Genomic DNA, 11,844 nt, shown 5'->3' on the forward strand with positions numbered 1-11,844 from the left:
GTTGAGTTCATTAGATGTGTCAGTGAGGGTTAAGACGTTGTGGTGAAGGTCGTTGATGGTACTCTCCCTGTCAAAATCAGGCGTAGGATGTGACATAGGGTTTGTGGAAGAAGTTTCCAGTTCAGGAACCCAAGAGGTCTTTATCTGTGCTTCTCCATAAATAGGGATGTCTTTGCGGGGTGGAGGTGGTGATGTGTCTTCCTCATCTGAAGTATTAAGTTGTATGGAATCAAATTCCCACTCATGTGAGTCAGTCTCTGAGTCACTTTCCAGTAGCCGATTACTGTACCATACGGGGATATTCTTTGAGTTAAACACTGTAGGTGCGATCTATTGATGTACCTTTGGAGGTGAAATGATTGGTGTTGCAGGAAGGATTATGGGGATCAGCGAATTTGATATGGGGAGTATCGATAGTGTTGACTCGGTTGGTTCTGCTGGAATTGTCGGTGTTGTTGATACTGTTGGGGGTTCTGCTACAATTGCTGCTGCTAATGGTTTTATTGATGTTATTGCTGCTACTGATGGGGTTATTGGTTTGATTGGTGGGATGATGGGTATTGTAGATGGTTGTGCTAGGATTTTTAGCCTTAATGGGGCAGTTGCTAGGGTGTTTGATGTTGCTTTTATAATCAAAGGTGACCTCTTTGTAATAGGCTGATATAGTGGTTTGTTGAGTTTCCCTTTGAATCTGAGCTTAGGAAGGATCTCCTTTTGAAAGCCTATGCTAGTGTTATCTTTGGGCTTTAATTCTTGCTGTAGCGGTTCATGTTGTCCTTTCTTGCAAGGGCCTAGAGAAGTCTGACCATCATAACCCATTCTTTGAATAATGAGAAGGCCTTTGCCATACTGATCTGTGGGAAGCTTAACTTGTAGAATATCGGTGGTGATGGGATCTTTATAGATCCATTCTGCTAAGTCCTCATCTCTAGTCTCTTCTTCTTGACTCTTTCCAAGGATGAATGGCGTCGAAGTACATGCTGGCTTGACCAGTGGCGTTTGAAGTAACCGTTGAGGTTTACCATGAGTTCTAGGAGAAGTAGGCATTTGTCCAACACAAAAAGGTTGACTCAAATTGTACTCCCCAGGACCTTCCTCTGCTATTTTCATCTTGAGCTTCTCTTGCTTGGGTATAGTGGTGTTTGAACTAGAAAGAGAGGGTGGAATTATGTATGATGTGAAATGGCTTCTCTGTTGTTGGGAACGGTAATCTTTGGTTGATGACTTATATTATGACAATATGCAAAGGGGTTTGCATCGCCTAGGATTGTAATTTCTACACCATTATGCGGGAACTTGATACACTGATGGTAGGTGGATGGAACGGTTTGCATGGCGTGTATCCAAGGTCTTCCTAATAATAAATTGTATGGCAAAGTAAGGTCCAACACTTGACAAATGATGTGTTTCACCACAGGGCACACTCGGATTGGTAGCACAACAACTCCTTTGGATGAACGTTCTACATCATCATAGGCTTTGATTGTGATCTTCTTGTGGGGATCCACTGATTCAATTTCATATCCCAAATTTGTGACTAATTGTAGTGTATAGATATTCAGGCCTACTCCATTATCGATCAAGACTTGTTTGATCCTATGTTGGTTGATAAACCCTTCAATGTGTAGTGAGGCATTGTGAGGTTGTTGGAAGGATGAGTTGTCACTTTCAGAGAAAGTGAGACAAGGTGACGACCTTAGGTTTCCAACCATGGCTTGGAACTGATCTGTATTTAGGTTTGCAGGGACTGACGCCTCTTGGAGAGCTTGATCCAAGATTGTTTTATGGGATGGAGATAGGCGCAATGGCTCTAAGATAGATATCAGTGCGAGTGTTTTGTCTAACTGTTCCACAAGGTTATACTACTTTGGGATAGATGGGGTGCCTTGTGGAGCTACTTTTATGGTAATCTTCTTGCGACGTGTAACAACATAGCAAGTGGAGCTGAGATTTTTTATGGTAATAGTTGTAATTTGTTCACTAGCATCATATAGGTTATTCACAGTGTAATTATACGTGGCTTGCATATAATCAGTAGTATCTGTGTTTCTCCCTGAAGTGGAAGGACCCCTTTGATCTTGTGATGGAAGTGGATTTTTAAACATGAGATGATCATTGTTTGTTCTCTTTGGGTCATGTCCTTCGATTTCAATTTCACCTCGATCAATAAGATCCTGAATAAGATATTTCAATCTGTGACAATTGCTTGTCTTATGCCCTTTCCCTTGATGGAAATTGCAATGTTCAGTATCTCTCCACCATGAAGGTTTGACTTGAGGTTCATAATTTGATGTTTTAGGTAAGGTAACCAGATTTTGAGAAATGAACTGACGTAACATTGTTTCAATGGGTTCCCCTAAGGGAGTGTATGTTCATTTTGGTTTAAAATTTTGTTGGCGTTGTCTGGGTTCCTCTTGAGATGTATTGTGTCCTTGATTTGGAGGAGCAACTATGCTATTCTTGGGTGGGGGGTTCTGTCCTACAAATCGAACCACAGGTTGTGCACTTTTGATAGTTCTTGCATCCACAACCCTGTCGTTGATGATGTTTTTGTTTTTGTTCTAGAAGTTAGGCTTGTCACTATTGAAGCGCGGGCGAGGGCCATCCTTTCGCTCATTGTATATCTTGATAAGCCCTTTTTTATGAGAGCCCGTTCACATTTTAAGCCTTTGGTGATCATGTCATTGAAAGAGTCTGTGTCTTTTACGTCTAGGTGAAATTCCATTTCATCATTTAAGTTAGAAATAAATATTTCCACTAGTTCTTGTTCAGGTAACTGAAGAGAATGTCTGCTAGACATTTGACGCCATCGTTGCAAAAAGCCTGAAAATAGCTCACCTAGTTTTTGTTTAGTGTTACATAGTTCATCCATTGTGATATCACGTTCAATGTTGTGTGAGTAATGTGCCAGGAATTTCTGGATGAGTTCTTCAAATACCCTAATGCCACCTGGTAATTGGGAAAACCATGATGTGGTTGTTCCTCCCAGGCTTTGGGGAAAAAGTCGCATTAGGTATGTATCCTCGTATGCCACTTTGAGGCAAGCTGAATGGAATTCTCTAACATGATCACGAGGATCTTCTTTCCCTCTATACTTTTCAAACTTGGGTGTTTCAAACCCCCACGGAAAAGGTGGCATATGAAGATTCCTATCAAAGGGATAGGGATAAATGTCATTATGTGAAAATTGATTGGTTTTTACACCACTATGAAGTTGTTGGGTGATATTTTTTTGACTTGTTGCCGCAACATAACTATTTCATTTGGAGGAGGAGGAGGTGGGGGATAACCTTGATGAAGGTTATATCTGATGTGATCTCGACCTCTTTCATCCTCATTATGAATTTGGTGTTCTGATGCTTGTCTTAGTTGTGCAACATCAAAGTCAGAGGGTAGTTTAGCCCCCTCTTGGGCAAGTCTTAAAAAAAGTGAGCATCCACATTGCTCTTGAGTATTTCATCAAAAAGTCTATGAAAGAGAGGGTTGTGTTGTGCCTTTTCTATTGTTGCAGGAGTAGGAGTACTTGGATTTTCATCATTTGTGTTTCCTCCAAGGGCTTCTTGGAATTCATTAAGATTTTCCTCCTCTTCCTCTTCAATTTCTTGTTGTCTAGACCTGGATCTGGTATGAGCCATTTTGTTTACAAGTTTTTGTTGAAGTTTGATGAAAATGATGATGAGATGGTGATGAGATAAAAAATTGATGTTTGGTGAAGTGTTTTGCATACGAATCTCTAGCACGAAAGGTAGATGTTACCAAAGTTCTTTCTTGAATTGCTTGTTGTGTTGGATTGACAAAGTTCGATGTGATAAGGTTTAGAGAAATCTGAGATGTATTACAAACTCAACTACCTAGTAATGAGAAGATTCACTCATAGACTAGTTTTAACCTGTGTAGAAATGCCTCTTAGGATGAGTTTATCCTAGATGTAGAGACACTCTAAAAAGTGATGTATTATGTTTGATTCAAGCAATATCGAAATAGAACTTAGGACAAAAAAAACCTTTTGATGTTTTGAGAGTTGGAATGGATTTGATGAGATATGAATATGATAATGGATGAGATGTTTAACTTCAATAGAAACTTTGTGTTACAAAAGGAACAAACTCTTCCTCTTCTTGTTCAGGGGTTGGTGGTTCTTCCCTAGCAGAGTTATATGTAATACAAATATCTAGAAAGAAGGCAGGATTGATCTTGCCTCCCTTATTTTGATGATGACTCAAAGCTCAATATTGAGTAAAAGCTCTGCAGTTTAATGATTCTTGATTAAATTCGTTTGATTTCCCTTGAAGGTAAAGACGCATGTGACGTAAGAAGGTTCTATGAGAGACAGAGATTTGTCTATTAAGATAGAAGAATTTCCTCCTTTTGATAAAAGCCTTTGAGCTTAATGGTCTTTTCTTCAAGTTGATGTTTTGATGAAGATTCTTCTTTCTCAAGATGTGAAGAATGGTCATATAGTTTGATACTTTGATTATTGCTCTTTGTTTTTGATCTTTTGTGTTTTTTAAAATGTTGGTGTTGGATGAATACTTGTTTTGGATTTTGGTTTTATGATGTTTCTTTGACAAGAAAACAAAGCAAGCACACAAACACAAAAATGTTGCCTCAAAAGTCACAAGTAAGTATGGGTCTAGATCAACCCAATCTTTTGAACTTTTTACGACCCTTTCCTTCAAATGTATTTTAGGTGTTTTTTCAAAGCCTGAAGTCGGCTCAATTTGCACTGGTCTTGACTCACAATGAAAACACTTCAAACACTCTTTATCCCTAAGGTCAAATGGCCAGTTGTGATAATTTCAACCCACATCTTGATATTTCTTTGACTTTGGTACTACATACCTTATGAATCCCGTCGTGGCAGGTAAGGATGTGATATACTAAGTCTTGCACGAGCATAACAAATAGATGATCCCTATGATGGGGGAGTCACCACTTTTATCGGGCTACAAGCAACCTTTCAAAAAGATATGTTTCTACTCAAGGAAATATGTATGGTGAGTATCTTGGGAGCAAAACCTTCTATGCTCTTGCACTAAATTTATCACAAACATCCTCAATCAATAGAACGGGTGGGCTACTACTTAAAGGGTGTTTAGTATTTTTTGATGTTTTTGGACATAAGTTCATTCTGCAATGACTCACTTAAGAGCCTTGTAACTTGTGGTGGGGCCCATTTGTCCTTTCGGCAAGTTACACTGTAGGAACAACTATACCCAAGGCTACAGCTTTCGCTCTCACTTGATTTCTATAGCGGTTCGAAGGATTTACCGCCCGAGGTCGTTCCCAAGAGTGATGTGTCTCTTGGCAGACCTCTCTTAAAAAGATAAAACTTGAGTGTTACTAACACTTTTCTCTTGCACCTAGGACCATGAAAGCCAAGGGAGAGGATAGTGTGTGTTAGAAGTAGGACCACTCGACCAACTCTTTTGCACAAGTGTGCCAAACACAAAATACACTTGTTCTTTTTAACTTGTCATTGCAATGATGTTCTATCTAATTGGAGATGTTACTCCAATAACCACGATGTTGTTTTTAACTTCAAAGGCAATATGTTTGAGTAAACTAGAATTTGAAATCCTGGTCAACTTAATGAAAAACATGTTTGCATGAAGTAAAATTATTTTGCAAAAATGAGACAAGTTGATTGTTCTTTTTACTTGCACAAAATCGAAGTGTTGATTATGAATTTTTAATTCTGGATTGATGCAAGGAAATTAAATTTTTGTGTTGTTGATTTTAAGCACCAAAAGAAAAATGAATCCTATTTTGCAAGAAATAAAGTTTGTTTTGTTGATTTTAAGCACCAAAATGAAATTTGAATCCTAACTTGCAAGAAATAAGGTTTTGTTTTGTTGATTTTTAAAGCACCAAAAGAAGTGTTTTTTGATTGTTAAGTAACAAAAAAGGGGTTAGTTTAAAACCTGCACATGAAACGAACAGTTAGAAAAATTCAGAAACATGGTGGGCTTCCACAAGCCTAAAAAATAATATTATCGGTTACAAGGCCTTTCTTTTACAACGTTCTATTACAATAGCGCTACTCTGTGTGACAACAGAAGTGCTACTTAACACAAAAAAGCTAAAGTATAGACAAAGGCACTAAACTAAAATATTTAAACAGCAATACAAGAGCGCTAAAGTATGGACAAACGTGCTAGTTAATAAGCAAAAGCGCTATAATATGGGCAATAGCACTAAATTTGAGACAATAGTGCCATTGTAAGAACAATAGCACTAAAATATCAAATTGCAATAGTGCTAAAGTGCGGGCAAAAGCTCCAAAGCGCGACCTGTGTGTCAAGCTAAATAGTTAAAAGTTAGTTTGTTAAAAAAAGAAAGTTGTTGGATTCACGTCGGGTTCACCAAATGACGCTCTGCAAAATGGGGCAAGGTTAGACTAAAACCTGTGGTCGTATAACACACAAAAACACAAGAAACAAAGAAGAGTTAGTGTTAATCAACCAAAAACTAGTCTAAGCAGGCATATCAAGAGAGACTAAAAACAAAGTAAAGCATTTAACTATGAATATAAATGTAAGAAGATATCTCCAAATGCCTTCTACCATGCTCTTAGATCCTTCTCCCTTGTTCCTCTCCTCTCCAAGTTCCAAATTAGTGCATCTCTCAGCAACTTTTTGCACTATGGATGTCTTATGGAGGTTCAAGATAAAAAGATGATTAATCTAAAATGTTATGCAAGTGTGAACAAAAGCTAAAAATGAGAGATTATATAATTAGCTAGTGTTGATTTTAAGCCAAAAGAGTGAATATGATTGATTATGCTAAAATGCTCTCTAAAATTCTCTATAACTTAGATGCATACAAGTTTTCAGGATCTGGATTATGAAGAAATGAGCTCTATTTATAGGAAAAATGGAGCAATTGATGGTTGAGATTGAGTAATCTCAACAAGGGTCGGGATTGAATGATATTCAACCCATGTGAGGGCTTTCAACCCAATCCCAGGATGACAAGTGTCAATATGAGATAGGTTGAGAGGAGAGAGAATAAGCATTAAATGCTTGACATGACCTGAGAGTTAGCTTAGGAGTTAAGGTCAAGGTTGGGTTGAGTGAATAAATTCTTTATTCAAAGAATAAAGCTTTTATCCAATGGATAAACTCTTGTGCAAAGGTAAAAGGGATAAACATGGTCAAAGCAATAAATGCTTGAGGAGACACATGAGTCACATGAGGGTTGAGTTAGGGGTTAACCATAAATGGTCATGTAAGAGCCATAAGTGGTTTGGAAGACTTTAGAGGTTAAATTGTTGAACACACAAAGCATTTAATGCTTTTCAAAGACTTTGAAGTCTTTGAGAAGTGACTCCAAGTTGCTTAGGAATGTGACAATAATTAGGGGATGGATTAGATTAATTAGGAAGGGTTTAGAAGAATCTAGAAGGGCATTAGGATTGCAAGTGGGTTTGGTGGGTGAGGGAAAATAGAATTTAATTAAAATAAAATTGATTTATTTCAACTTGTGGTTGCAACTTGCATTTGTAAGAAAATGCAAGTGGGGGGATGGGGGGGATGGGGGGGTGGGGGATTTAATGATTTAAATAAATGTTTATTTAATTTATTAAAAAGAAGAAAGGGGATTAAATTGAATAAATAGAATTTATTCATTTAATTGATTGCTATTTTGATTTAATGAATTAATTAAAATAAATTGAATAATTTATTTAATTAATAGGAGAATGTTTTGTAGGTGAATTAATTAAATATTAATTTAATTAACTGATGGCTAGTAGATTTTTAATTAAATAAATAGCAAATATTCATTTAAATAAAATAGACAAATTTATGTGACTACACAACTTATAGGATGATTGTTGAGAATGCAGATTATGACTTATGTGAGGCAATAAGGAGCCGAACCTACAATAAATTAAGAAAGACAATAGTCAAAATCTCAAATATAGTCAACTGATGATTGGTCTATTCTTCTATTTTCAAAATTTCCTACCGAGAATTGGTGACATTCAATGATCGAAGGACATACCGGTGACAACTTAAATCAAGAACAACATTAAGGTTATAAAGAACACATTTCCTGTTGCTATGAACATATATTTTAATGAGTTCCAAAAGAAGATGAGCATGAGGTTAAGGCTACCTAAAGATGTGGTGAAACACTTTGCAAAAGACATTTGTTTCATAGTTACCACATATTTTTGTCTTACGGAGGCCGTTGAACCCAAGGAAGATGAGATGGAAGAAATGAGTTATGAAGTCAACTATGACTTATTAATCAGTTATGCCAACAACCTTTTGGCATCTCCCAAGGATAAGAAGAAAAAAAGATAAGGAACTTACCAGGAACGGAGTGCACTTGCTCAACCCAGTAGTGCCAAAGAGAAGAAGAAGAAAGTTAAGAAAGTTGAGCAAGCACCATCAGTGATCATCGGCATAAGGGTGACAAGAAGTGTTCAAGTCAAAAAGGAACCGAGACCCAAAGTAAATGCTAAGAAGCGGACTGCAATGAAGAAGAGAGGTAGGGAACTTATTCTTCAAGTAGAATCTGAGGATATTGACACTGGAGAGGAACCAAAGAAAATGAAAGTGACTAGTAAGAAAGCCAAACCAGTAGGAGACATTTCAAAGCAAAGTATTCCTATTAATGTTTCATCATACAAACCTATGAGTGATTTTGAGAGGACATTAAAAATATTAGGGGGGAAACGGTTTGATAATGTGAAAGAGTGTTTTGATTCATTTGATGATGGACAAAAACAACAAATTATTCAAGAGGTAATCAACTACTTGTGTCAATACAATTAATTGCCTCGGGATATTGAAAAGGATATTTCTGATTCTTCGTATTATATTCTTGCAAATAAGTGGAAAATGGCTGTAGCACAAGATCAAGAAATTATTGATAGAGTTTTCATTCAATATTTTCTTGAGTTACCTAGAGATGAATTATTAGCATTGCTTGATAATTTCAAAGGACGGTTTCATTCCAAATCAATAAGATTGAAGTTATTGGTTGAAAAGGTTCAATCTATTGAAATTGATATTCACCAGATAGCCAAAAAATTTCAAAGGATGCATGAGCAAATGAAGTCTCATAAAACTGATCAAATAGAGACTGGAGCTCAACCGAAGCTAGATAAAGAAGAGATTATTACACTGAATGTTGTCTATCTTATTAAGCACAAGGATGACACTACTTCACTAGTTATTTTCTTTGTAGATGATACTGAGGAAACCAGGACATCATTGATACAACTGGTAATATCATTGAACCAGTTAAGGAACCTTTACAACAACCAGACATTACTGTTACACAGGAAGCAACTGAAGCACCGATCATTGAACCTAGTGTGGATATTCAACCACCACCAGAAAAAGAACACCAAGTGGAAAATCAACTGCCACCGGTTACAATAGATACATAGGAGAAACAAACAGAGGCAGAAATAGAGAAAGAGAAACCGGAGAAAGAGGTTGAAGTGAAAGAGAAAACAAAGGAGAAGATAGCAGAGAAAACAAATGAAAAGGAAAAAGCAAAGGTAAAGCAACAAACTGATGATGAGGATGACTCAATAGGCATCAAAGGACCTATAGATGTAGACAATATGAGTGCATCTAAACTCATAGAGATTGCTACAGTGATGCAAATCTAGAGCTCAAAAGAAAAGGCTAAAAGAATAGAGGAAAGAAGCAAAAACAATTCAAACTGTTGTTGAGATTCTGTCAAGTCTTCTACCAGAGACTGACACTAGGAATTTAAGTTTGGCTAGTTGGTTGTTGATGCTTTTGACCAACTAAAGTCCCTTGAAGAAGCTGCTCAGACCTTACCTAAGAAAAATTATATAAAGAAGAGGGGAAAGCAACATATGCAAGATATTGATACAAGGAAGATTGCTTTATCTCTAAATAAAGATCTTTTGAAGACTATTGTCAAAACTGGAGGAAGGATACTGGCCTATACATCTAACGTTTCATTTTTCTATCCTGATCTGAAGAAGAGGTGAGAAGAGACAAAACAAGAACTGGAGAGGATATGTACTGCTTACATACCTTTACAGGACTCAACCTTAGCTTTTGGCAAATTGGTTGATGATTTGCAACATCGGTTAGATGTTTATGATTGTGAATAGGCTAAGAGACTCAAATACTTGAAAGAACTCAAGAACCAGTTGAGACCTAAAATGGACATCTTACAACGAGCATACAAGAATACATAAGTGATTTTGGCGACTCCACAGATGAGCACAGTGGATGCAATGGAAGAATTCGCTGCACAAGTTATGACAACCATTGAGATCACTGAAACATTATTGGAAACATGGGATAATGATTTTACTCAGATGAAGATTATTTTCAGTGACATTTTCTTGAAAATTGTAGTGAACACTCCTTGAAAGACTTATATTTTTGTATATGTAGTTTTTGATGCAAATTTTGATATAATATATATGTATTTTACTTTTTAATTTGGTGTTGTTGTCGAAGGGGGAGTAGAAATATGTATGTACAATTTTTGTAAGCACACTTAGTTGTAAAGTTGTAAAATTTTCTAAGTGTTGCCATCAATGCCAAAGGGGGAGATTGTTGGCTTGATGATGATTTTTATAATGGATGACTTCATGTTTTGTCATTGATGGCACATGTATACACACACATATGTTCTCATTTTCATAGTCATCTTAGTTAAGACAAACTGATACTACTCCTAAGTCTTTGTATTGCAAAACCGATATTATTTGCATAAAGAAGTCCAATCGGTTTTGAAGGTGTCCAACCGGTATATGTAGACAATCAGTATATGCAAGAATGGCATGACACCAGTTTGGAGGTACTGCAAAGATCAACAAGGAAGTAAATGGAGGACAATCGGTCTATGAGTTGGAAGAGGTTGACTCTTAGCCGATATCGGTGTTCCAACCGGTTTCACTTATTGTGTGATGAGTTATCACCGGTCGTGATGAGTTATCCCTAACCGACAGATTTGGCGGCAATCTGTGATGTGTTATGTTAGATTATCCAGATACACTACACCTAGGAAATTGTGATGAGGTTCCTGAGCTGACATGAAATCTAATGTTTATATAATGACATTGTGATGAACTATTTTTATGATGCATGATAGAAGTGTTAAGTTTTTTGCGATTTACTGAAGGCGTTGCAGAGTATGTCGGTGATGCATTTTTGAGTGAGCAGAAGAGGATCTATTCAAGCAAGATGTGTTATTTTTAGATCACACCACCTGTTGTTTTCTAATCACTACAACAGTCAAATCCCCTAATCGGGTAAACTCTAACAAGCTTCATTGTACAAATCCTCTAACCAGGTGATCCATTAGTTTGGGTTTGAAGTCCTCTACCGAGGTTACTCCTAACAGGGTACTACCTTTAACAGGGTATAGCTCCTAACAAACCTTTGGGATCTTTAACAGAATTCACTCCTAGTAGAGCACTTTTGTAGACCTTGATTGGTCAGTTACCTATTACTGCAGATAGTTAACTTGTGAGTCCCATCTCACCGTGGTTTTTCCTAGTTCGGTTTTCTACGTATAAACACTTGTGTTATGGTGGATATTTTACTTGTTGTGGATGCTTTAATATCATTTTGGATTGCATGCATAGTATTAAGTAAACTGGTTAACTGTCTTTACCAGTTTGTGTTTAAAGTGGTATTGTTTTTGTTGTCACTGATTCACCCCCCCCCTCTCAGTGCTTTATAAGTCTACCAAGAACCTATTTGGCGCAGTTTCACATGCACATTCTTGATTTGGTAGCTGACTGAGAAGTAGAACATAACAGAATTGTAGAGGTGTTACAGTCAAAATTTTTGCACTTAACTGAAACTCATCCAGACATTGTTTGATGTT

This window comes from Cryptomeria japonica, chromosome 8, assembly GCF_030272615.1.
Source record: "Cryptomeria japonica chromosome 8, Sugi_1.0, whole genome shotgun sequence".
NCBI classification, from domain to species: domain Eukaryota; kingdom Viridiplantae; phylum Streptophyta; class Pinopsida; order Cupressales; family Cupressaceae; genus Cryptomeria; species Cryptomeria japonica.